We start from the raw sequence: 23,766 nt of genomic DNA, 5'->3' as shown, positions 1-23,766 counted from the left end.
TTGCCTGATGTTGTATCGGAGTGAGGGTTTGAAGTGCGGAGGGGGGTGCCATGTCAATTATTAATGCACAGTAATGAAAACGAGTGCGGATTGTTGCGCGGTATACTAATTTTGCTGTGACAGGGTCAGCTCCCCAGGAACGAAGTGTGATATCTTTTAGTAGTTTGATATATGTGGCAATACTGTTTCGTAGGCGTCGCAAATGTTGGGTGAAATTTAATTTTAGATCAATTATAACAAACATCAAAACAGCCCCTCGGTACCTGAAGACAGAACACGGTAAAATAGAAAGAGTTGATAGCTTTAAGTATTTGGGTGAAATAGTGCAATTGAAAACAAATGAAAGAGAAGCAAACAACACCAGACGGGAGAAAATGGCTGCGGCTTTTCGTAGGACATATCCTATATACAAGAAGAAAACCATCTCCAGACGAGCTAAACTAAGGCACTACAACACAGTGATTAAAACGGAATGTCTTTATGCTAGTGAATGCCTCCAAATGACAGGAAAAGCGGGACTGAGAGAAGCTGAGAAATTTGAAAGAAAGATCCTTCGCAAAATAATGGGTCCAAAGATTGTGGATGGACAGTATAGGCTGCGAGGAAGGGAAGAACTTTACCGAGACAATGAAAGGCTAACTGAGTCCATGAGAAAACGGAGACTTAAATTCTATAGGCATTTATTTAGAATGGATGAGAAGAGGCTAACGAAAAGGATTTTCACAATACTAGACAGCAGACCTAAAGTGTCGGACAAATGGTTCAGGGAGGTAAGAAAGGATCTCAGACAGGTGGGACTAAATTCGGAAGACATCTCAAACCGAACAAAGTTTAGGTCAGTGATCGACAGATTTCAGGGATTCCATGACGAACCAAAACTTAACCGTGGGTGGACGGACGAAAGAAGACAGGCTGCCAGAGAGAGGATGCTGAAGTTCTGGGCTGTGAGGAAGGCTTACAGAAACATGTAATTGTTATCTAACGTGGTCTCTAATGGCCGTAAATGAATATATATATATATATATATATATATATATATATATATATAATGCGAAGATATTTGTGATGAGTGCGGACAGGAATTTCATATGCATCGCATTGTAATGATTCTGAATTATAGGCACACTTGTTAGTAAAAATAACCGCAGAGCATTTATCAAGAGATAATGTTAATCCATGTGTGCTTAGCCAGTACTGGACTTTGTTCACGACTTGCGTTATGCAGTGTCGAGCAGTATCAACGTATTTATGCGAAAAATAAATGACTATGTCATCAGCATACATGAGGATTCTCGCAGATTGTAAGACCAGTTTTTCGAGTTCTGATAAGTATAATGCAAAGAACAGTCCACTAAAGATATCTCCCTGTGGGAGCCCGACTGTTGTTTGACGAGGGTATTGTGCACTGATAGGTGATTTGAGAATAAGAGTTCGATAGATAATCAGATTACGCAGAGGATTGATGAAGGTAGTAGGGATTCCTTTCCGCGATAACACGTCCCATAACAGATGAAGGGTACGGAGTCGAAGGCTCCACGAATGTCAAGGAAGACAGCGACAATGTGCTGTTTCCGAGAGTTGGCTAATGAGATATCGATGATAAGCATATTAATCGCATCCTGAGCGCTCCTGCCTTTACAGTATGCATATTGGTATTTTGGGAGAAGAGAATAATACTCCAAGAACCAGGAAAACCGTTGTATCATTATCCTGAGAAATATTTTACGTTTACAAGGTGCTAAGATTATGCCCCTGATGTTTTTAGCAGTTGTCATGGGAAGGCGAGACTTTGGAACATGGACTAAGAAGAAAGTGTTCCATTCCGGGGGAGAAGTGGAAGTGGATAGTACAAAATTAAAATACTGTACAAGTACTTGTAGGGCTTTGATAGAAAGTTATTTTATCATAGTATAAGAGATGTAGTCGGGCCCTGGCGTGGATGCTTTTCAGGATTTCAGAGTGTATGTAAGCGCAGGGAGAGTTATGGGACGTGTAAATACTGAAGACTGACTAGCAGAAGCAGAAAAGGCTGGGGTGAAAGGTGGAACGACATAATCTGGCGTTAGCGATGTTAGAAATTCGTTAAGAATATTCGACGTTATATGAGGGAGTGGGATATGGTTCGAAGCTCTGGTAGGAACACGCACGGCGTTCCATAACTGAGGTGCAGAAATACGTGAATTAAAGAAGGATATAAATGTTTTCCAGGCTTGTCTTCTTTTTCTGTTGAAAACACGTCTTACATGTGCAATGTGATGCTTCAGATGAAAATAATGTGAGGGGTTTAAGTTTTGCGATATATTTTGAAAAGTCTCCTTCGTTTGAGTATTAATTTGTGGCATTCAGAAACCCACCACTTTAATCGAGAGGGGGAGGATGTGGTGCTATGCGAAGGTGTTTTAAAGGGGTGGTAGAGGTCAAGATACTTGTATATCATTTGTAATATCGACTGATAAGATAGTTCTGCCACTGGGCATGTCTCTAGTTGTTGTGCCATGAATGACTTCAAGCACAAATAATCAAAATGTTGTAGGGAGCGAATTTTGCCAGTGGAATATTTGGTAGGAGTGGTATGAGTAATCTGCCCAATTCCATAAGTAAGAATGATGGGAAAATGATAACTATTATGAGTGTCTCCTAATACTCTCCATGTGGTTATAGAGGCAAGATTGTAGCGTCAAAGTGATATAACTACTGCGCTAGGCACAGAAGCAGGAGCAGTTAGTCCAGTAGGAGAACCATCATTCAGAATCATGAGATAATGTTGATTTGCAGCATTTAAGAACTGGGTTCCTTTAGAGGTGTCTGCATGAGCTGCCCACTGAGTATGATAAATATTTAGATCCCGAGAAGAAGGAGTTGACTGTCAAATGGAAATTGGTTGAAAAATTTTAATCATTGTGCAAATGGGATATAATTATCTGGAGGATTATATAAATTTATAACGTAGGTATTGTGATAGAGAATGCCAAGGGCGTAAGTATGGGGTATTCTATACTGTAGTTGTAACTGAGTGTATGATATAGAATTATGGATTATAAAAGCTGCACCATCAAACCCTGGTCCGTCACGCCAATCAATATAATATCCAGGAAAACAGAAGTTAGTGGTTGGTGAGAACCAGGTTTCTTGAGGAGCTACTATTTGTGGAGATATTTCCTTCATTAGAGTTTTTAGTTCATATTGTTTGTTTTGTAAACTTCTAGGATTCCATTGCAGAATTTTGACTACCATTGTGAGAGACTATATGTTATTGTTGTTGTTAGTCGTTTAGTCGCTTTCGACTCTCCGTGACCCCATAGACCAAAGTGCGCCATTTCTTCCTGTCGTATACAATTTTCCGAAGTCTTTCTAAATTGAGAGCCGTGGCTTCCTTGATGTCATCAATCCACCTCATCCGTTGTCGCCCTCTTCTCCTGTTACCATCAGTCTTCCCCAGCATTACGGTCTTTTCCAGTGAATCATGTTTTCTCATGATATGACCGAAGTACTTTAGTTTTTGCCTGAGTATTTGACCTTCCAGTGAACAGCCTGGGTTGATTTCCTGTAATATGGACTTATTAGATCTCTTCGCAGTCCACGGAACTCTAAGGAGTTTTCTCCAACACCATAGTTCAAATGCATCTATTCTTCGGCCTTTCTTACTGTCCAGGTTTCGCTTCCGTACATTGCTACTGGGAAGACCATAGCCTTCACTATACGAATCTTCGTTCTTAAAGTTACGTCTCTACTCTTGAAAACGTTATCAAGGTTGGCCATTGCCTTCCTCCCAAGGAGCAAGCGTCTCTTAATTTCATGGCTGCAATCGCCATCAGCAGTTATTTTGGAGCCCAAGTAGATGAAACTAGGAACAACCTCCATTGTTTCACCATTTATATGCCAGGAGGTGATAGGTTTAGTTGCCATGATCTTTGTTTTCTTGACATTCAACCTTAGTCCAGCTTTTGCACTTTCTTCTTTCACCTTCATTAGTAGATACTTAAGTTGTTCTTCACTTTCTGCCAACAGGGTAGTGTCATCAGCATATCTAAGGTTATTTATATGTATCCCGCCAATTTTAGCTCCAGTTTCTGTTTCATCTAATTTGGCATTCCTCATCACATATTCTGCATATAAGTTGAATAAGAAAGGTGACAATATGCAGCCTTGACGTACACCTTTCTCAATCTTGATCCATTCAGTTGTTCCATATAGGGTTCTCACCGTAGCTTCCTGATCAGAGTAGAGATTTCTCATAAGGCAAATAAGATGATCTGGTACTCCCATAGTCTTGAGTACTTGCCACAATTTATTGTGGTCGACACAGTCAAAGGCTTGAGCATAGTCAATAAAGCATAAGTATAGGTCTTTCTGAAATTCTCTTGCTTTCTCCATAATCCAGCGAATATTAGCAATTTGATCTCTGGTTCCTCTGCCTTTGCGGAAACCGGCTTGTTCTTCAGGTAGTTCTCGATCTACATACTGCCGAAGCCTATTTTGCAGGATCTTGAGCATAACCTTACTAGCATGCGATATAAGTGCGATTGTTCGGTAGTTTGAACATTCTATAGCGCTGCCCTTCTTTGGAACTGGGATGAACACTGAGTTTTTCCAATCTTTTGGCCACTGCTGGGTTTTCCATATTTGCTGACATTGAATGTAGCACTTTCACAGCATCCTCTCCTAGGATTTTGAACAGTTCTGCTGGGATTCCATCGTAACCACTTGCCTTATTGTTTGCAATACTCTCTAGGGCCCACTTGACCTCACTTTCTAAGATATCTGGTTCTGGCTCTGACAACAGAGTAACTTCATCATCAGGAGTACTCCCATCTTTCCTATACAAATTGCCTACATATTCCCTCCACCTTTCTTTAATCTCCTCTGCTTCAGTAAGATCTTTTCCATTTTTATCTTTTATCATTCCAATCTTAGCCTGGAATTTCCCTCTGATGTCTCCAATTCTTATGTAAAGATCTCTTGTCTTACCCAGTCTGTTATTTTCCTCAACTTCCTTGCACTGTTCATTCAAAAAGGCATTCTTATCTCTTCTAGCTAGTTTCTGAAACTCTGCATTTAATTTAGACATTTTCGATCTTTCCCCTTTGATTTTTGCATTCCTTCTTTCTTCTGCTATTTGTAGTGCTTCACCCGATAACCATGTGGCCTTCTTCTTGTTCTTTTTCTTGGGAATATGCTTTTCCGCTGTCTCCTTAACAACACAACGTACTTCTGACCATAGCTCTTCTGGAACTCTATCTCTTAAATCTAATCCATTAAATCTGTTTCTAACCTCTACTGTACATTCAAGAGGTATGCTATTTAGGTCATATCTGCTTGATGGTTTAGCTCTGTTAATCCTCTTTAATTTGAGCCGGAATTTGGAAATTAAGAGCTCGTGATCTGATCCACAATCAGCCCCAGGCCTTGTTTTGGATGACTGTACAGCACTCCTCCACCTTTGACTACAGAGTATGTAGTCGATCTGATTCCGACATTTACCATCTGGCGAAGTCCAGGTGTATAGGCGTCGTTTGGGCAATTGAAACAGTGTGTTGGTAATGACCAGTGAATTGTCTTGACAGAATTCTAGGAGTCTCTGTCCAGCTTCATTTGTTGTGCCAAGGCCAAATTTTCCCGTTACTCCATCTACAGTTTGATTTCCTACTTTGGCATTCCAGTCGCCAATAATGAAGACGACATCCTTCTTTGGTGTTAACTGTAGCAATTCTCGTAAGTCTTCATAAAACTGGTCAATATCTTCCTCTTCAGCTTCAGTGGTTGGTGCGTAAATTTGTATGACTGTGATGTTAAAAGGTTGGCCTTGAAAACGTACAGACATCATTCTATCAGTTTTAAAATTGCACCCCATTATAGTGTTACGCACCCTGTTGCTAACTATGAGAGCAACTCCATTTTTCTTTTGGTTTTCATGTCCAGAATAGTATACCATGTACTCATCTGTAGCAAATTCACCAATACCAATCCATCTCACTTCGCTTATTCCCAGTATATCGATGCCCAGTCTCTTCATTTCTCGTTTGACTATATCCAGCTTTCCTTGATACATGGATCTTACATTCCAAGTTCCTAAACAGTACTGTTCCTTGCAGCATCGCACATTTCTTGAGGCTTCTCTCAACGTAGTTCCCCCCGGAGATCCGACTGGGGAACTTGAAACTCCGGAATATTTTGAATTGAGCAAAGCCATGGGGTTTTCTTGGGAAAATTACAGTGGTGGTTTCCCGTTGCCTTCCACTGTCCTCCACTCCTGTTGGCTCACTGACCCAGTTTCCCGCTGGGGTTGTAAACCCAACCTTCCACTGGGTTGCTCAGCTTAACAGGGGCTCCACGCGTAGGTAGGATTTGGAGAATTGAGGTGTGAGAGGCTAAGTGAACTCTCTTGGTGAGTTCATATATTCGCATCACACCCCCGTTTCTAGCCAGAGTCTCAAGATGTTCGTAGAGACTCCCCCAGGTCGTTTCCTGGGCCCAGAGACTATATACTTTCGTGTATTTGACTAAGCACATGTATTATATTGGGTTGATCTCCAACGAGTTGTGTAATTTGCATTAGAAAATTGAGCACACACTGTTGAATATGTTCCCGCTGTGCTAGCGAGTTGCCTGTTTGTAAGAGGTGTTGTGCGGGTTGGAAATGGGTTTCTTGTTTTGATGTTGATGGAGTAGGCTGGGTGGGAGGTATGGGGTATTGATGAGACAGAGTTTGCATGGAACGTGGGAAATGATTGGGCTGCACGATCTGAAGATTTCCAGCTTTATCATAGCCAGGAGGTGGCATGGAAGGCAAGTCTTTTACGATTACTTGCGTGAATTTACGTTTGCGCGGCATTTCTGGCATTGGAGGAGAAGATTGAGTCGGGAGGGGAGGAAATTGTTGAAGGTTACTACAATCAGAAAAAGTTGGTCGATAAAATCAGGATGATGCTTCGTAATCTCTACTTCTCTTTGGTGGACAGCACAGTCAGATGAGCCCGTGTAATGCTTCCGATTACAATGTAAACATAGTTTTACATTGGAAAGGCAGTCTGAGGTGACATGATTTAAGGCACAGTTGCGGCAACGAAATGTAGTAGACTGACAATTTCGTATCGTATGACCATAACGTTGACATTTTGCGCAAATAATTGGGTAGAAAATATAAGGTGTGACTTCCAGTAAGACCTTATCTCCAGCTAACTACTGTACATGGATAGAAGTCATAAGTCTTCTTCTTCTTTTACTACTACTGTTCTTCTTGGGGAAAATAATGGGCTCGTTTATTTCACCCAGTCACTAATCTTGAAGTACACGCAAAATGTTGACAAACAAACCTTCGCTCCGCACGTATCTATTCTCATATTCAAAAGATCACAACTCACCTTCAGCAAAGTGGGGAATAGTGAAAGACAATAAAAACCAGTGGAAGTAGGAACATGTGTCGTTGGAATGAGAACAGAACACTAAAACTTACAAACAATCTTAGCATCATCCAGGAATGTATTAATCACTGCAATCAAATACAGTAGAGACAAAATGTGACACTTCCGGATTTAGCCTTGTTAAAATGGGAGACAATTTGCAAGTGGTGCTCCTAGTGGTGTGACCGGGAAATTCGCGCTAAATTCAAATATCAATGGAAATTCATATACGGAAATAAACAAATAAATTGGGTCTAGAAAGAAATAGCTATTATATTATTAACTTCAAAGTTGCTAAAGAGATTCTGGATAAATTAATGAAGAATTATTTAACAGGTTATTATTTAATGACTGAAATTATACATATAATCAAAATGTGAAATTGACTGCTATGAAAGAGCTTGGTCGTTCATTTGTGCATTACGTTTTTAGCTTTAGTATTCCTGCCTGAACTTTCACGGCTAGATTTGTCATTTTTCGCATTTAAAAACATTTTATCATCATATAAGACACTTGTCAATAAAAATATTTGCACATTCCTTACACACATGATTCAATGAATTAACATTTACGAGCTGGACAATTTTCCTCCTAGCTTGAAGCCTACTAACAGAAAGAAAATCTATACATTTAGTCTCAAAAACATTCAACATTTCCCTACAAGCAATACTTGCCATTATATTATGGTAAACCAAATTTGCTTCATCATATTTTTTCAACAAAATATGTAAATTTCTTAAGTCACTCAAGTTTCCTTCCGTGCTTGACAACGCATTTAGGCATTCCGAATGGGGTAACTTGGAACACAACCAGCCACACACATATGCATATGCATTTTTATGAATTAAAGTTGATAGAGTTTCTTATAATGGATAAGCATGACCACTCCACAAGAACCAGGACCATCACAACGCTCTATATTGAAGCCTTTGTGATGAAACACAGTATGGGGCAAAAACCAGGTCTCCTTTAATGCTATAATCTGCGGGATAATTTCATCAATAATGAGTTTAACTCATATTGTTTGTTAATTATACTCCTAGCATTCCACTGGAGGATGTTTATCATAGAAGGTTAACATATTGTGCAAGCTATCACGGAGTTGGTGGAGAAGGTGGGAGACTTGCGGTTTGTGTACGAATAGGTGACGTAACTGGAGAAATAGTTGTTGAATATTGTTATGCAAGTAAGCCCTGTGACTTTGTACATTAATATTGGAAGTGTTAGGAAGGGGGTTGAGGAATATCGTGTGATCGAGGCGTAGAAGGAAGGGGTGAACCAGTAGCTATAGCAGGCGGAGGTGGGAAAACTGGTTGAATAGGGGCGTAGGTGGAGGGCGAAGAAGATTATGTAGTCCGCCCTATCATATGCAGGAGGGGGAGTTGGCCTTGGAGCTTGCAAAACGACTTGCGTAAATTTACGTTTACGCAAGTTGTCAACAGACGTGGGTGTAAATTCCTCAGAAAGAGTGGGGAAAGATGGGCATTTTGTGCGGGGTAGAATTCTGGAGGCTGCAATCGTGAAGATGCCTCCGAAAAAGGAATATTTTCAGTGCTCATAAGCTTCTTAATTGATGTTTGATATTTATGGGCTGAACAGTCTAAAAAGCACGTAGAATGTGCTCGTTGACAATGTAAACATATTTTAGTAGATTCTGAATACTCGGATATAAGATGTTGAAGAGAGCAGTTTCCTCAACGAGACACACGAGCCTGGCAATTTTTGTTAGTATTGCCATATCGTTGACTTTTGCTACAGAGGATAGAAACAAAGATAAACGGTTGAACCTCCAAGTGAACTTGATAGAGACATACATTCTGAGGGAGATGCTGAGAGCTAAACACCAATTTAATAGACCCTTTAGGTAAATACCCCGCTCCGCTCGGCTGCAAGTCATTGCGCTTGAGGCGCTGGACCGATTTGAAGGGTATCGTGGATTAGAGGTGTTTATGGTTGACATCGTCGGATGAATCTTTATCAACACTTCAAATAATACCAACGCGAAAAGTATTAGAGCTGGGAATATATGCCCTGACGTCAATTGTGGAGAGAAGGGAATGTCGTAAAAAACTATTGGCCTGTGTAGCAGATTGAAATTCTACCTGAAAGCGATTACGACCTTTTCTTGTGATACCTTTAACATAGATCTCATTATCGTAGAATATACGGCCACAGTCCATAGGATGCAATTGCCCGATATTTTAGTACCATTAGATTCTACGAAAACAATAAACGGGCCGTAATGGGCTTGTGGGTAATACTCCGGTGCTAATAGAAGCAAGGACTGTCAGTTGAATTGGAAGAGAATTGAACTTGCTGAGAAGTCACTGAAAGATTTGAAAGTAAAGAGACATCACTGAGACGCACGATTTCTTCATGATCCACGATTAAGGGAGGATCACCTACACTCTCAGTTTCCATGTTCACACTTTTACACTGCTTGGAGTGTGTGTCACTACTCGCCACACGATATCCAAACACTCAACACTGCGTATTTCACAGGCACAACCTACTTTAACCACTGTCAAGTAGAGACTGCAAGTCATAAGTCATCTGGGACAACCATGACCAACCATTACACTCAGACCACGGGACAGAAAATACATGGCGTGCGTACCTACCGGGAGACGGGAGACTTCTTCTACTTCGTGATAGTAATGGGCTCCTTTAATTTTGCCCAGTCCAAAAATCCTAATTTATAGTGAATACACTCGCTATACGGCAAAACAACATTCTACACAACACCTATCAACTTAACTGCAGTATTCACACACCTATAGCACTTCAATGTATGTATCGAAAAATCAAACGAGACGGAAACACTATAACACCAGTGGAAGCAGGAATATAATGTTATAAGTAATAAATATGACAGTACACTGTGTTATAATGCAAGTTTAGAATCATCGTGAACCACATTGATCACGTCAATCGTATCAACAGTAGGATTATGCAACAAACAGGAAACACCAGCCTAGCAACGTGCTTTGCTAAATAGCCAGTATGGTGAAGGAGATTCCATAAATTATAGAGCGAACAAATCACACAACCATTTATTTATTTAATCAGAACAACAATAACAGGCCATCTCGGCTAAAAGAAAAGGCAACGAAATCATACACTGAGTAAACAGAATAGTCTTTTTAGTTCCATACCTAGCATATCTATAACATCACTCCCACCTTGCAATTTTAGGCATGTGATAAAATTGTAACACTACTTTATGCATCATAAGTCTAGTCTTTTAGGGACTTGAATGTTTCTTCCTGCCCTGGTTGTAATTACTTCTGGGGTGTCACTAGGCACATCACAGTCCACTTTAAAAGAGATCTGCTGGACGAGTTTGGGAACATCACAGTTGAGGAAACCTCCAGGGGGTACAAGCGTTGCACAGGTCTCAGTTTCCCTCCTTCAGCGGTCTTCACTCTGGCTACCCGACTATACCCATCCTGCGCTCGATAGACTTCCAAGACGACTCCAAGTGGCCAGTGGGTCCTCTTCATATCCGTTCCGATTAGCACTACGTCTCCTACTTTCAGCTATTCTTGTCGTCTCTGCCATCTGTGAAGCAACAGAGCAAGGTATTCATTTCGAAATCTTTGACGGTGGCGTTCTCGTAATGACTGCAGGTACCTTTACCTCCTGTTTAGACTCCTGTTGTCAATGTTGTCTAAGTCTGGCACTTCAGTTCCAGAGATGCCTTGCATGAAGTTAGCACATGCCAGGGGTTTCAAGTTTTCAAACTCATCTTCAGTGTATGTGAGATGTCGAGAGTTCATAATCGCTTCACAGGTGCACAGCAGAGTTTCAAGTTCGTCATAGGTAAGTATCGCTCTTCCCAGATTTCTTCTCAGAAGTTCTTCAAGGGTTCTTATTAACCTCTACGACCATCCTCCCCACCAGGCAGCAGTGAGAGGATTGAAGTTCCATTTAATTTCGTGTTCTGATGAGAAAAATATTATCTTCTTCCAGTCCACAGTTTTCAAAGCATTATACGTGCCGACGAAGTTGGTGCCATTATCCGTGTACACGGTGTCGATTCTTCCCCTCCGTGCTATATATTTTCTGAGAGCCAGGAGGAATGAATCTGTGTTGGAGGATTTTGTATGTTCCGGATGTACGGCTCTCTAAATGGCACATGTAAATAGGACCTCCCAAACATTTCACCTGTAGTTAGATACAATGGCCCCGCTAGGTCAATTCCAGTTACCTGGAAAACAGCGGCGCAATTTGTGCAATTTTGGGGTAAGGGAGCAAGGGGAGGTTCTATAGCCTCCCCTCGAAACCTTTTTCATGTGACACATTCATAGGTTACTTTCCTAGCTAGTCTCCTGATGCCTGTTATCCAGTACTTTTCTCGTAGGTTTGACAACAACATCTGAAGTCCAGCATGCTTTGAATGGTGGTCTCTCTGACGGACCATTCTCTTTACAATTAGATTCTTACCCTACAATACTATTAGGCATTTTAAGTCATCACATTCATCCCCTAAGGTAAGTTTTGTCGTAACTCGCATGAGCCCTTCATCGTCGGTTAAAGTTTGAATTCCCTTAATCACTTTCTCCTCATTAGGGTCTGAACTTTCATCCTGAATACATTTCAACAGTGCCTTCTCTGCCGCCTGGGTCTCCTCACACGTCATTTCTCCATATTTCTAGCAATCGTTGCGACAGTGTTTATAAATCTTAGCATCCAGCCAATCATCCTAACTGCCGGGCTGAGTGGCTCAGATGGTTAAGGCGCTGGCCTTCTGACCCCAACTTGGCAGGTTCGATCCTGGCTCAGTCCGGTGGTATTTGAAGGTGCTCAAATACGTCAGCCTCGTGTCGGTAGATTTACTGGCACGTAAAAGAACTCCTGCGGGACCGAATTCCGGCACCTCGGCGTCTCCGAAAACCGTAAAAGAGTAGTTAGTGGGACGTAAAGCAAATAACATTATTATTATAGTCATCCTAACTATATTTGAGTATTTTGAAAAAAATATGTCAGTGACGATATAAAGGCTGTTTCCTCACAAAATGTGCTAGCTACCACCGTATTCCTTTCTTCAGCATTTACTTATTGATCTGGAGCTTGTTCATCTGAACTAGGCCATTCTCTTTGCTCTAGCTTCAACCATTCTGGCCCCTCCCACCACTGGCCTTCTTCCAACAGTTTTGCATTACAGCCCCTTGAAGGAACATCTGCAGCGTTCAAACATCCTGAGACAAGATGCCAGTCAGTGGGATGGCTGTGCTGTTGAATTTCTTTGACGCGATTGCCAGCAAATGTATTCCACTCGCTATCCTTCCCTTTAATCCATGACAGTACGACAGTTAAGTCACTCCAGTAATAGGTCTTGCAGTCTGAGAGACCCAGTGCCTCTTTAACATGACATCCAATACGAGTAGCTATAACAGCTTCCAAAAGTTCTAGCCTCAAGATGGTCATTTGTTTTAGTGGAGCTACCCTTGCTTTACATTCTATAAGGTGAATTGAAATTCTCCCAACAAAATGTGCTCGAAGAATGACACAAGCCGCAAATGACACCTTGCTCGCGTCACTGAGTACACGAAGAGTCTTTTCGCAGTCCTCGTAAGGTCTTTCCGTGAGCCTCCTAGGAATGCGACAATTACTCAGATAATGCAGGTGTTTTAACCAGGCTAAGAATTTCCGAGTTATTTCTTCGGGCAATGCAACATCCCACCCACATTTCTGTTTTCAAGTTTGTTGAAGGATCCATGGAATGAGCGTTGTTGGACAAGTATGTCCCACTGCGTTAAGTATTCTTTGCGCTATCGAAAGGAGGACTCTCTTCGTAATAGGCTCCCCAGGAAAAGTAAGTCCACTGACTTCACTAAATAACGTGTCATTTTCAGTGCCCCAAGATACACCGAGAACAGGAACGACAATTTTATTCTCCCTGAAGTATTGACCTAATTTTTGTGCCGTTACTCAGTCTCTAAGCTCAAATTTTCCAGAGGCCATCAGCCGAGTGCCTTCCTTCACGAATTTACTAACAGATTCGTCAGGTTCGAGGCTGGTTATACAGTTATCAACATAAAACGCCTGCTCCAGAATATCAGCCGTCCTTTTGAGTTCTTTTGGAGCATGATTCAGATGATGAGTTATGGTAGCTACTATAATAAAGGGACTTGATGAAACTCCAAACACTGCATGACGGTGTCTGAAACATATCATTTCTTGAGCATCAAAATTGCTCCTCCATAGGAACTTCAAGAAATCCCTATCACTGGGCGATAGGCTAATCTGCAGAAATGCCCTCTTAATGTCAGCGCTGATACCAAAGGCATGTTTCCTGAACTGAATTAGTAACTTCTGAATTAGCTCAATTAAGTTTGGCCCCTTTCCTAGGCAATCATTCAAAGAATTACCATTACGATCCTTAGCTGAACCATCAAAAACCTGTCGGATTTTTGTAGTCTGCATACTAGGCTTAATTACAGCCCGATGAGGTAAGAAATGTCCCTTATAGTTACATTCAGGAACTGTCTCGATAATGCCTGACTGTAACCAGTCCTGGAATACTGCATGATAATTCTCCAGTTGCCCAATAGAGAGGAGTTGTTTTGTTACACCTTTAAGCCTCCTCTCTGCAAAAGCTTTATTATCCAGAAGCTCAGCGTGCACCTCATATCTATGTTCTTCATTGATTCTCACAGTTTCATTGAAAAAGAAAATGGTATCAGTAACTGATTTTTTTTAAACTTCACAACTTCTACTTCACTAATACCTATAACATCTGACCTCCGTAAGTCTGACAAATTCAAGTTGCAGTTGTACGTTAAGTTACTCATCAGGTTATTCGAATTCTTCCCTGGCCCTTGTAAGGTCCAACCCAACTTTGTCTCAATAGCTATCAATGTTCCGTCCAACTGCACGTAGGAACCGGTCATTAACACTCCTGAAATGTCCAGTGGATTCTTCCCCATGTAAGAGAGAATAATGTTTTTCTCCCTGACCTTAGGATACAGGCCTCTACTTTCCACACTAGGTACATAACCACAAATTTTCGCCTGATCCAAAACAATTATTGATCCTTGAAATTTACCATCCATACTTCGGATAATTATATCATACACGTTGTGATGTTGTTTGTTGGTTTCAACTCACCCAAAAATACTATGGCTTAACATCTCCTTCCCAGATGGTTTCATGTCTAGCTGTTCCACACCATCTTTGGAAATAAGGGACCTTTCTGCTCCACTGTCATAAAGGCACGTACCTCCTTAACTTCACCGTTATGCACAGTTTTAAACATTACTGTCTGTAAAAAGGTGACGTCAGTTTTCTGAGCCAAGAGTGATTGAGACGCTTGACTCCTTTGTTTAACAGTTTCAAAACTTTGGGCTTTGGACTGCATTGGTGTTTCTGGGCACACGATAGTTAAATGCCGTTTAAGACAGACAAGGCATTTAATATAATTCCTACATCTCTTGGCACTATGACCGGAATTTAAACATATGAATAACAGTTTTTAAAATTAAGTAAAGCCTTTTCCCTGATCATGTAACATAGTTCTAGCTTTAAAATAGTCTGCCGCAGCATGTGAAGTCTTGTCGCACCATAAACATTTAACAGCATGCTGCTTAGAATAACCAGAAAGGATACATGCTGCTGTAGGTACTTTTCCCTATGACTCATTCGGCCCTAACACTGATACAGTCATTGCCAGAAATACCATTGCGAGCTAACTGCAGGTGCTCTTCGCTCTCAACTTTAAGTTTCAAGAACTGTATTGAGTTAGATAAGCCATCACTAAGATCACAAATTTCAGCTCTAGTGACAGTTCGTGCTCTTCCCCATTCTGTCAAAATGTCCTCAGGTAAGGCTGATTCCACCAACGGATCTAGCATGGCAGCATATCTATCTCTTGTTACTTCTAATGTTTCTAAAGCTCTCAGTTGGGTCTCTATCCTGTCATATAAATGGCGTAAATTCATTGTTTCCTTATCTGCAGCTTGAATCATTACTAAACCAAGCAACTCGCGAACACATGTTTCTATTAACAATTCACCACGGGAGAACCTTGCCTTTACTTGTTCGATGGACTTACTGTAGTTAGGTTCTGAAGGAAGAAAACTTCGTACAAGTTCTCTAGCACTAGATCCTGGTACTGTAGCTTTGATTAAATACTGGAACTTATCCTCATCAGCTATATAGTATCATTATATATCTTACGAAACTGTCCCTAGAATCCTAACCAATTTCGGATATTGCCATCAAATGCCTTTAACTACAGTTTAGGCAGTCCTAAGTTTCTTATTGGAGAGCTTGAGAAAAACCTAGCCGCGCCACTTTCAGATACGACATTATTAATTATTCAATAAAACTCTCATACCGGCTCTTTGCTGTCATACATTCCTCTTTCTACTCTTCGGCTGCTCCGTATTCTTTCTCACATGCCTGCTCGTCGAAATTTTCATCTGCAAATAATAAATCTCGAATCTTTCCTTCTATTACGAGAAGAAGCTATGCTTTACCATCGAATACCTTAAATGCTGTAATAACATCGTCCTGCTCGAGTGGATCTGCTTTTAACTTCTGTTTAAATTCGTTGAGTGACCGTGTGAATTGACGAATTAATAACGTTCGCTCTCTCTTTAATTTCTCCCTAATGTAATTCGAAGTCCTGTCACGGTCGCCAGATGAAGTAGATTCCATAAATTACAGAGCGAACAAATCACACAACCGTTTATTTATTTAAACAGAACTACAATAACAGGCCATCTCGGCTAAAAGGAATCGCAACGAAATTTCACAGAGTAAACAGAACAGTCTTTTTTGTTCCATACTTACGATATCTATAACAATACTTGTATGTCCAAGCACCAAAAATGATGTTAAATAAACTTCTGACTGTTCCAGTATGTAAATCAGGTGTTTGGCATTGTAATGATACCTATTTGATGATAGGGATAATGAAGACAAAGATTGCAAGACACTCAGGGCATCCGTATATAGGGTAATTTTAATATAAGTGTGGTGCTTGGTAAAAAGGAGAGCTTGTCGTATGGCAAATACTTCAGCAGTAGATATATTAAGTAATCTAAATTGCTCAGTAATATAAAGTTTTCCTTAATGATTCGCAGGCCGCTGATTAAAGGTTGGAACAAAATAGGCCGCCCCAACCCCAAATACGGCCTTTGAGCCATCCGTATATATATATAAATGCTACCTTTTTAAACGTTAAGCTTCAGCTGTTTTGAAGTCATATGAAGGTGGTCTTGAGCACTTATTGCTCTACTATAGTTGCTGGTGGTCGGGATAATATTATGAGGCTTGCAAAAGAGGATGGGGAAGGATAACGTATAGGAGGGGCTATTGTTAGGCTTCTTAATAGAGAATCTCGATAAGAATTTAGTGCTTCATAAGTACAATATAACGCAGGCATTCGGCGGGTTCTAGGATTTTGTGTGGAGTGATATTCATAGAGTAGTCGTAGCTTATGTACCAGAGGGTGGCCAGCGAGTGAAATTTTTTAAATCAATTTTTGGCAAGCATTTGTCGTCGTATAGTCAGGTGAGGCTCACCTGATTCGACTAGAAGAGCATTTGTAGGAGTGGTTTATAGGGCACCCAGACAAATACGAAAGGCTTGATACTGGCAAGTGTTGAGTTGCACCAGATTATTACCGGAAGGTGTATCAAATAATTGTGCTGCGTAGTCCAGATAGCCCTTGACCTCTAACACGATATGGCCACACACGTGTCTGCTCCCCAAGGCTTACGAGTAACTGCTTTTAATATTCGAGTATAGGCGTCGCTCTTTTCCCGAAAATATTGGAAATGTTTCTTCCAAGTTAGTTTATTATCTAAGATTACTCCCAAATATTTATATTGATTACCAGTTGGTATTTCATAAGTAACAGCTGAAATGGGGGAGTGGTCATAACATCGGTGGTGGGTAAAAATCATTGCACAACATTTGGAAATGGATAGCTGAAAGCCATAGGCACCCAACCACGAAACTGCCTCGCACATTGTTGTTGGTATATATTGTCTACAGGTGTCTAAGTTATCATGTGAATAATAAAGAACGAAATCGTCCGCATAGGCACTGAACGCACTGAATATATAATTACTGTTCGAACTCACTCATATACAGGGCAAAAAGATACCACTAACATATCTCCCTAGGATAAGCCGTGTGATGTTTGTCGACTGGGTATGAAGTGTTGGGTCGTTCTAACGATCAGCGTGCGTTGCGTGATTCATTGCAGTATAATAGGTATGAATCGGTCGGGAATTCGTTTTAAAGCAAGTTTTTCCTAAAGAATGGGCAGCGGGACAGAGTCGTATGGACTTTTAATATAAGGAAAGATAGCTATGGTGCTTTCTTTTCTATACGTCGCCAAAAGAACATCGATGACAAAAATACTAAAGGCATCATGTGAACTTCGCCTCTGACATTTAGGCACAATATGGTAATATCCTAGTGCCCATATGAATCACTGTAAGAGAACTTTCAGAAACGTTTTCCTAAGGCAAGAGCCTAATACAATGCCGCGATAGTTATTGGGGTCAGTAGGTATCTGGCGGTCTTTGAGAATTGGAACAAGAAAAATTCATTACAATTTGTAGACGTCTTGAAGGTTATCAATATGTTGTTATAGTAGTCTAGTTATACTTTATTTGCATATGACGGTAGTAACCTCATCATCTGATATGTAATATAGTCTGGTCCCGGAGCAGAGTCGGAGGAGGAAGTTAATACGCCTCCAATTCCTTATATTCGCAGGGTTGCAATAAAACAGAAAGTTATGAATTGGAAGTTACCTGGGTGGAAAGAACATTATATAGCGCGTAGTCGGGAGTTGGTAAAGCAAGAAAATCACACAGAACTGTACTAGGTATTACCGCTGGAGGCTTATGTCTTGAAACTCTTGTTAGAGCACGTTGTTTGGCGGGTACGTGGTGGGTTAACGATGATATATTCTCCTTCCAAGCCGTTCGGCATTTATTGTTAAAAATTTTCCGGGTATAATCTATGTGGTGTTTGAGGCGAAAATAATTATGCGGCGTGAGATGTTTTCTATAGTGTTGAAACAGTCGCCTGCGAGTTTGGAGTAACTTTTGGCACTCGTCATCACACCATCTTATTTGTTGCGGACGTCCGTATGAGGGTGCGATATATTCGTTGAAGGGATGATAAATGTACCGAGAGGTACACCCCTACGCCGCGCATTTAAATCTAGCGTCTAAAAGATCTCCTCTACTGGTGAAACAGTGATATTAAAACTTAGAACTTTACTCAGAAGATGTCACCACTACTGTAAAATCTGATGTAATTTTTTTAATGTGAAGTTTCCTGAACTGACTGGATTTCTATTTGTTTTGCTTACCATTCATCAAGAAGTTTGGATATTCTTCCACTGATGTCACTACTAAAAACTATGACCATGCACCCCGGTGCGAATTGAAAGAATTTTTTTAAAATAAGTTTTGTATTCATAAGTTTTTATACTGATTGATGTTCATTTATTTTTGGGTAGGCAATATTTATCTTTTCATTCCGCCAGTTTTGAATCTAGCCAATCCCAAATTTCTGTAATTCATTTTCAGCCTATCACAAGCTTCTTCTCCGATTCTCTGTGTTACTTTTGAACTGAACCAATAAAGTGAGAGGATGTGGCTAGTTTAATCTTAAATGGTCTCGAATTTTCCCGGACGGTTTATAAACTGCGGATTTTCACGTCTCTTGGCCATTTGATCGTCATCTAAGTGTGTGTGTCAAGCAGGAGGCGGGCGGCGCCTCTTTCACCAGGCAGTTCTTCAACAAGGTAATGGTCACATAACATCTTACTTTCTTGCTAGATCCGCAGCTTAACCTGAGGGAAAGGTCCGAAATCGTTAACTATGTAACCTTATTTTCTAAGAATGTAACTTTCTGCCGGCATATGTAATAACTTCTCAAATCTTTAACTGTAAATCGGGGATAGAGAGTGATGTACCCTCTCGAGCTCCCCTTCATATTGGTTTGAGGTGACTACGTTTTTAACTGGTTTTCTTCCTTTCCGTAGTGTCTTAAAGTATCATTATACGAGTCACCTCAGTAGTTTGGGAATAGCCCTCGTTTCATCGGCCTAGTGCCCTTTAGGTTTTAAGAGTTCGTATCTAGGAGTGAAAGTACACGCCTCCATTCATTTTGTGTTCGGGCCATTAACTTAATCTTTTCCGCCAAGGCCCTATCAGTTGGGTACAAGATACCCCTGCTTCAAACTGTAAATTGTGCCTTGATGGCGAGTGATTGTAATTTCCTGATATTGCCTTGAGTAGGTTGGGGAAACTGAGAGCACGTTAGCTCTTTTTCTAGTGTTGTGAAAGTGCCTCTGGGAGGCTTGATATTGTAATAGAGGGAGCAAGTGCTCCATGATTTAGGGAGATTTCTGCCCTTATATTAATTTGTGCTCTGTTGTAAATTTGAGCTAGGAACTCAGGAAAAGTAAAGTGAGGGCTTGAAGCCCATGATATGCTAAAATCACTAATCTTGTCTTTCCTAGAATTGTTTTATGATTACCACTTGTATCTGTAATACTGTCATGAAAAAATTGTTAAGTTCTAAGCTCTAAAAATATAACCTTCAGTTTAAGTTTGAAATTCTATTCTTGCCATTGTAGTTAGACCCGTTCACCCCGGCACCTTCTTTAACCTCTTTCTGCTCCACGGGTATCCCCGTAACAAGTGGTAGCAGAGCGTGGTTGAATGGGTCTCAATTAAGCCCCTTTTGACGGCTAAACATAGGATTCGATTTGTACTCTATCAATTTTCTCAGTCGCTGGAATTTTTTCCCCTTTTCTAATTTTGTAAACTTCTGTTATCATGTCCGGCCCTCGCGAAGCCCTCCATACCGGCTACTTGCACAAGGAGGAATTGCACGGTTGCGGCAGATACCACCAAGCTCAAAGAGTCATTAGAATTGCCTATTAGTATCCCAACTTTGGGGGAGAAGGATATTGATTAGGCTCTATCCACTATCACCGACAACACCACCGAGCTAGCATCTGTAGTTAGTTTTTTTGAAGTGAGTGATCCATCTGCTAACTAACTTAAAAGAGTAGAGGCTAGATTGTTTGTCTTTTACAATAGAGTTAGGGACCTATTGTCTCTTAAACTAAAAGAAGACCATGCTAAGGACGCTAGGAACCTTGTAGAACACCTTTCTCAAATGTCAAATAAAGTTCTTCAATTATTGACTGGGGCAGCTACTCCCAAAACCGACCAGGCCACTGTCGCAAATATGGTAATTGACGAGGATTCTGCCCCATTGGAAACCGAGTCTGATCGTCGTACATCCATTCCACCATTCTTTTTAAATAATGCTGTCTCTGAAGCTTCTTCACCCCCCAGGCCGCTATCTATTATGTCACGCGGATTCAGTAGTTTGCCTCATCCCTTGGCTATGTTGCTTAGGGGAATTTACAAGTTTTCTATTAATGCTACTAACGAGGTTATTTCATTTTTAAGATTTTTAGTTGAATTTCAAGATCACGCTCTAGTGTTTTCTCTCTCTCCTTCTCAAATTCTTCAAATTATTTACCCTTACTTCATAGGTGTCCTCTCGGACAAAATATTCAGAGCAATTGCCGAACAATCTTCCATAGAAGACTTCCATGCACACCTTCTGGCGAATTTCATTCCGGCAATGTCCTCTCTAATACAAAAGTACTATTACAGAGTACAACGACTGGATGAAAATCTGGCTGACTTCATCCAAGATATTATGTTCTACACAAGGGTATTTGCTCTTCATTTCCTAGAAGACCAAATTGTGCAGACGATTTTTGAGGGGATTTCCCCGCCCTATAGGTCGTACCTGTGTTTTGCATCGCGTCCTCAAACTTTTGCGGAATTAGAGGCTATTGCGGTCTCAGCCGAAGGAGTTAGGTATGCCGACACCTTACGAGTCGCTAAGGAGCCCCCTCCTTCTTCGAGTAACTTTCGGCCTCAACCTCGCCGAACCTTCCCCAACCGCAAATGCTATGCTTGTGGGTCACCAGATCATCTGCGTAACAAGTGCCCTTTGATTAAATCCAGTGGGTCAAAGAACGGAGCAGGTTCATCACTAGGATGTTTCAAGTGTGGCTCCTTTAATCACCTCGCCGAGAATTGCCTAATGCCAATAGCACCCCCTCCTGTTCAACTTCTAGTGCAATCTCCACCTGGAATAATCGAAAGTGACTAGTGTCATCGGCTGAGTCAGCAGGCTCAGCCCCTGTTAAACCCAGCGTAAACTTGGGTAAGGACAAGAAGTTATCTAATTTATCATTTGATGGTCCCAAAGAATGCCTCAGGATTGCGGCGGAGACCCCCGCACTTTTACCATTTCTTAAGATCGAATCTAATAGTGAACCGATCACTGCTCTATTAGACTCTGGGAGTATTTGTTCTACTATTTCGGCTGAATGGTATTCTAAATTAAGGTCCGTTTGTAAATTTTCTGAATATTGTTCGTGTTCGGCCAAATGCGTTTCGGCTAATTCCTCTCCATTGGAAATTTTGGGTTTCCTATTTGCCAAAATCGTATTTCTAAATTCACTTGGAAAATAAAATTATTTGTGGTCAAACACTTGTCTTGCCCCATAATATTAGGAGCAGACCTCATGTCTCATACCGGTCTAGTGCTAGACATTCAGAGTAAGTCTTAAACTTTCAAATTTGCTGATAACTGTAAAATTCCTTTGCTTAAGTGTAATTCTGCATCATGTTCATCTGTTTCGCCTACCCAGGATGAGATGTTGTTAGACCTTAGACATCTACCTGAGGAGCAGGCTAATAGTATTCGTCAATTGTGACAGTCGTTTCCAGATGTATTCTCCGATACTCTTGGTGTTACTGACCTTACTGAATATAAAATTGAGGTTACTGATTCGACCCCGGTTAGATTTCCACCTTATAGGCTATCTCCTCCCAAAACGAAGGCTCTCAAAGAGATCATTGACCAAATGTTAAAGCATAGTATTATCCGACCTTCTAAGTCGGCGTATTTATCGCCCATTTTTCTGGTTCCGAAACCTCAAGGTGGCTTCAGGCCTGTTATTGACTATAGGGCACTAAATCGGAAGGTGGTGTTATAATGAATATTAATATACAGCAATCTTGAAGTACCGAATAGAGAGAATGGTAATTTAACGTATTAACAGGTATTTGCTAAGGTGTTTAGGTAGGTAATTACTGTAGGTTTGTGCGTTGAAGTGTCCGAAAGAGCGTACATTACTTAAGCATGTAGATGTTGTGGTAGGTGTGCTAGTTCTGCCTACACCGTTAAGTTACAACAATAGGAAAATGGTCATTTGAATGAGTATCTGCTAGTGTATGCCAGGTAATAAGTGGTGACATATTTCTGCGGCAAAGAGTGAGGTCAACAGCACTTGGAGGAGCTCCAAGCGCTGTTAGTCGAGTGGGTGATCCATCATTCAGTATTAAGAGGGCATGTTTATTTACAGCATTAAGTAGTTGAGTACCTTTAATTGTAACAGAGCTACCACACCACAAAGTATTAGGGGAATTGTAATCCTCAAGGATAAAAATATGTTGTTCAGTATCGAATTGCTGAAGAAATTGAGACCATTGCCTTTCTGTAATAAAGACATCAGGAGGGCAGTAGATATTAATAAAGAGAACTTCGGATAATAGATACCAACGGTAAATGTATTAGGGATCGAATGAAGGGTAATCAAAGATCTATCTGCTAGTTTGTGGTGAACGAGGAAAGCAACTCCGCCGTATCCTAGTCCGTCATTCTCTACATAATCATTTTTGACATATATATGCTGGGAAGGCGAAAACCTTGTTTACTGCAAGAGAACAAGAATTAATTGTAATTCATGTATTTTATTTACGACACTCCTAGCATTCCACTGGGTTAATATTATCATAGAAATTCATGATATTATGTGCTCTATCGCATAACAGATATATTATGTTGCAGTTGTCCACCAACAAGTGGAGTAGCTGTCCTAATATTTATTGAATGTCACTGCGTTGGTGGTCTCGTTGACGTTGAAGATTATTAGCTGATGTTGCCATTGGAGTCCCACCAGACGTGTCACACGCTCCCGATGAAGAAGGAGGTAACTGAGCAGGGATAGGTGATTTAATCGGAGAATGTCGAGTGTTCACGCCTGTCATTTGCGGTGTCCGTGTTACATTAAGATACCCATCCCGGTCATAACCAGGGGGAGGTTTAGGCCGTGGTCGCTGCATTATTACCTGGTAAATTTCCGCTTTCGTAGATTTTCTGTTGCGGAAGGCGACATTTCACGAAAAGCGGCGGAAATATTTGTTGTTTTACGTCAGGGCGGAATTCAGGGGGGTTTAGTATTTTAGTTGTTTCCTGAAAAGTTACGTTGTCCTTACTCGAAATT

The sequence above is a fragment of the Anabrus simplex genome, chromosome 13 (assembly GCF_040414725.1).
Source record: "Anabrus simplex isolate iqAnaSimp1 chromosome 13, ASM4041472v1, whole genome shotgun sequence".
NCBI lineage: Eukaryota > Metazoa > Arthropoda > Insecta > Orthoptera > Tettigoniidae > Anabrus > Anabrus simplex.
This window is presented reverse-complemented; position numbering follows the sequence as displayed.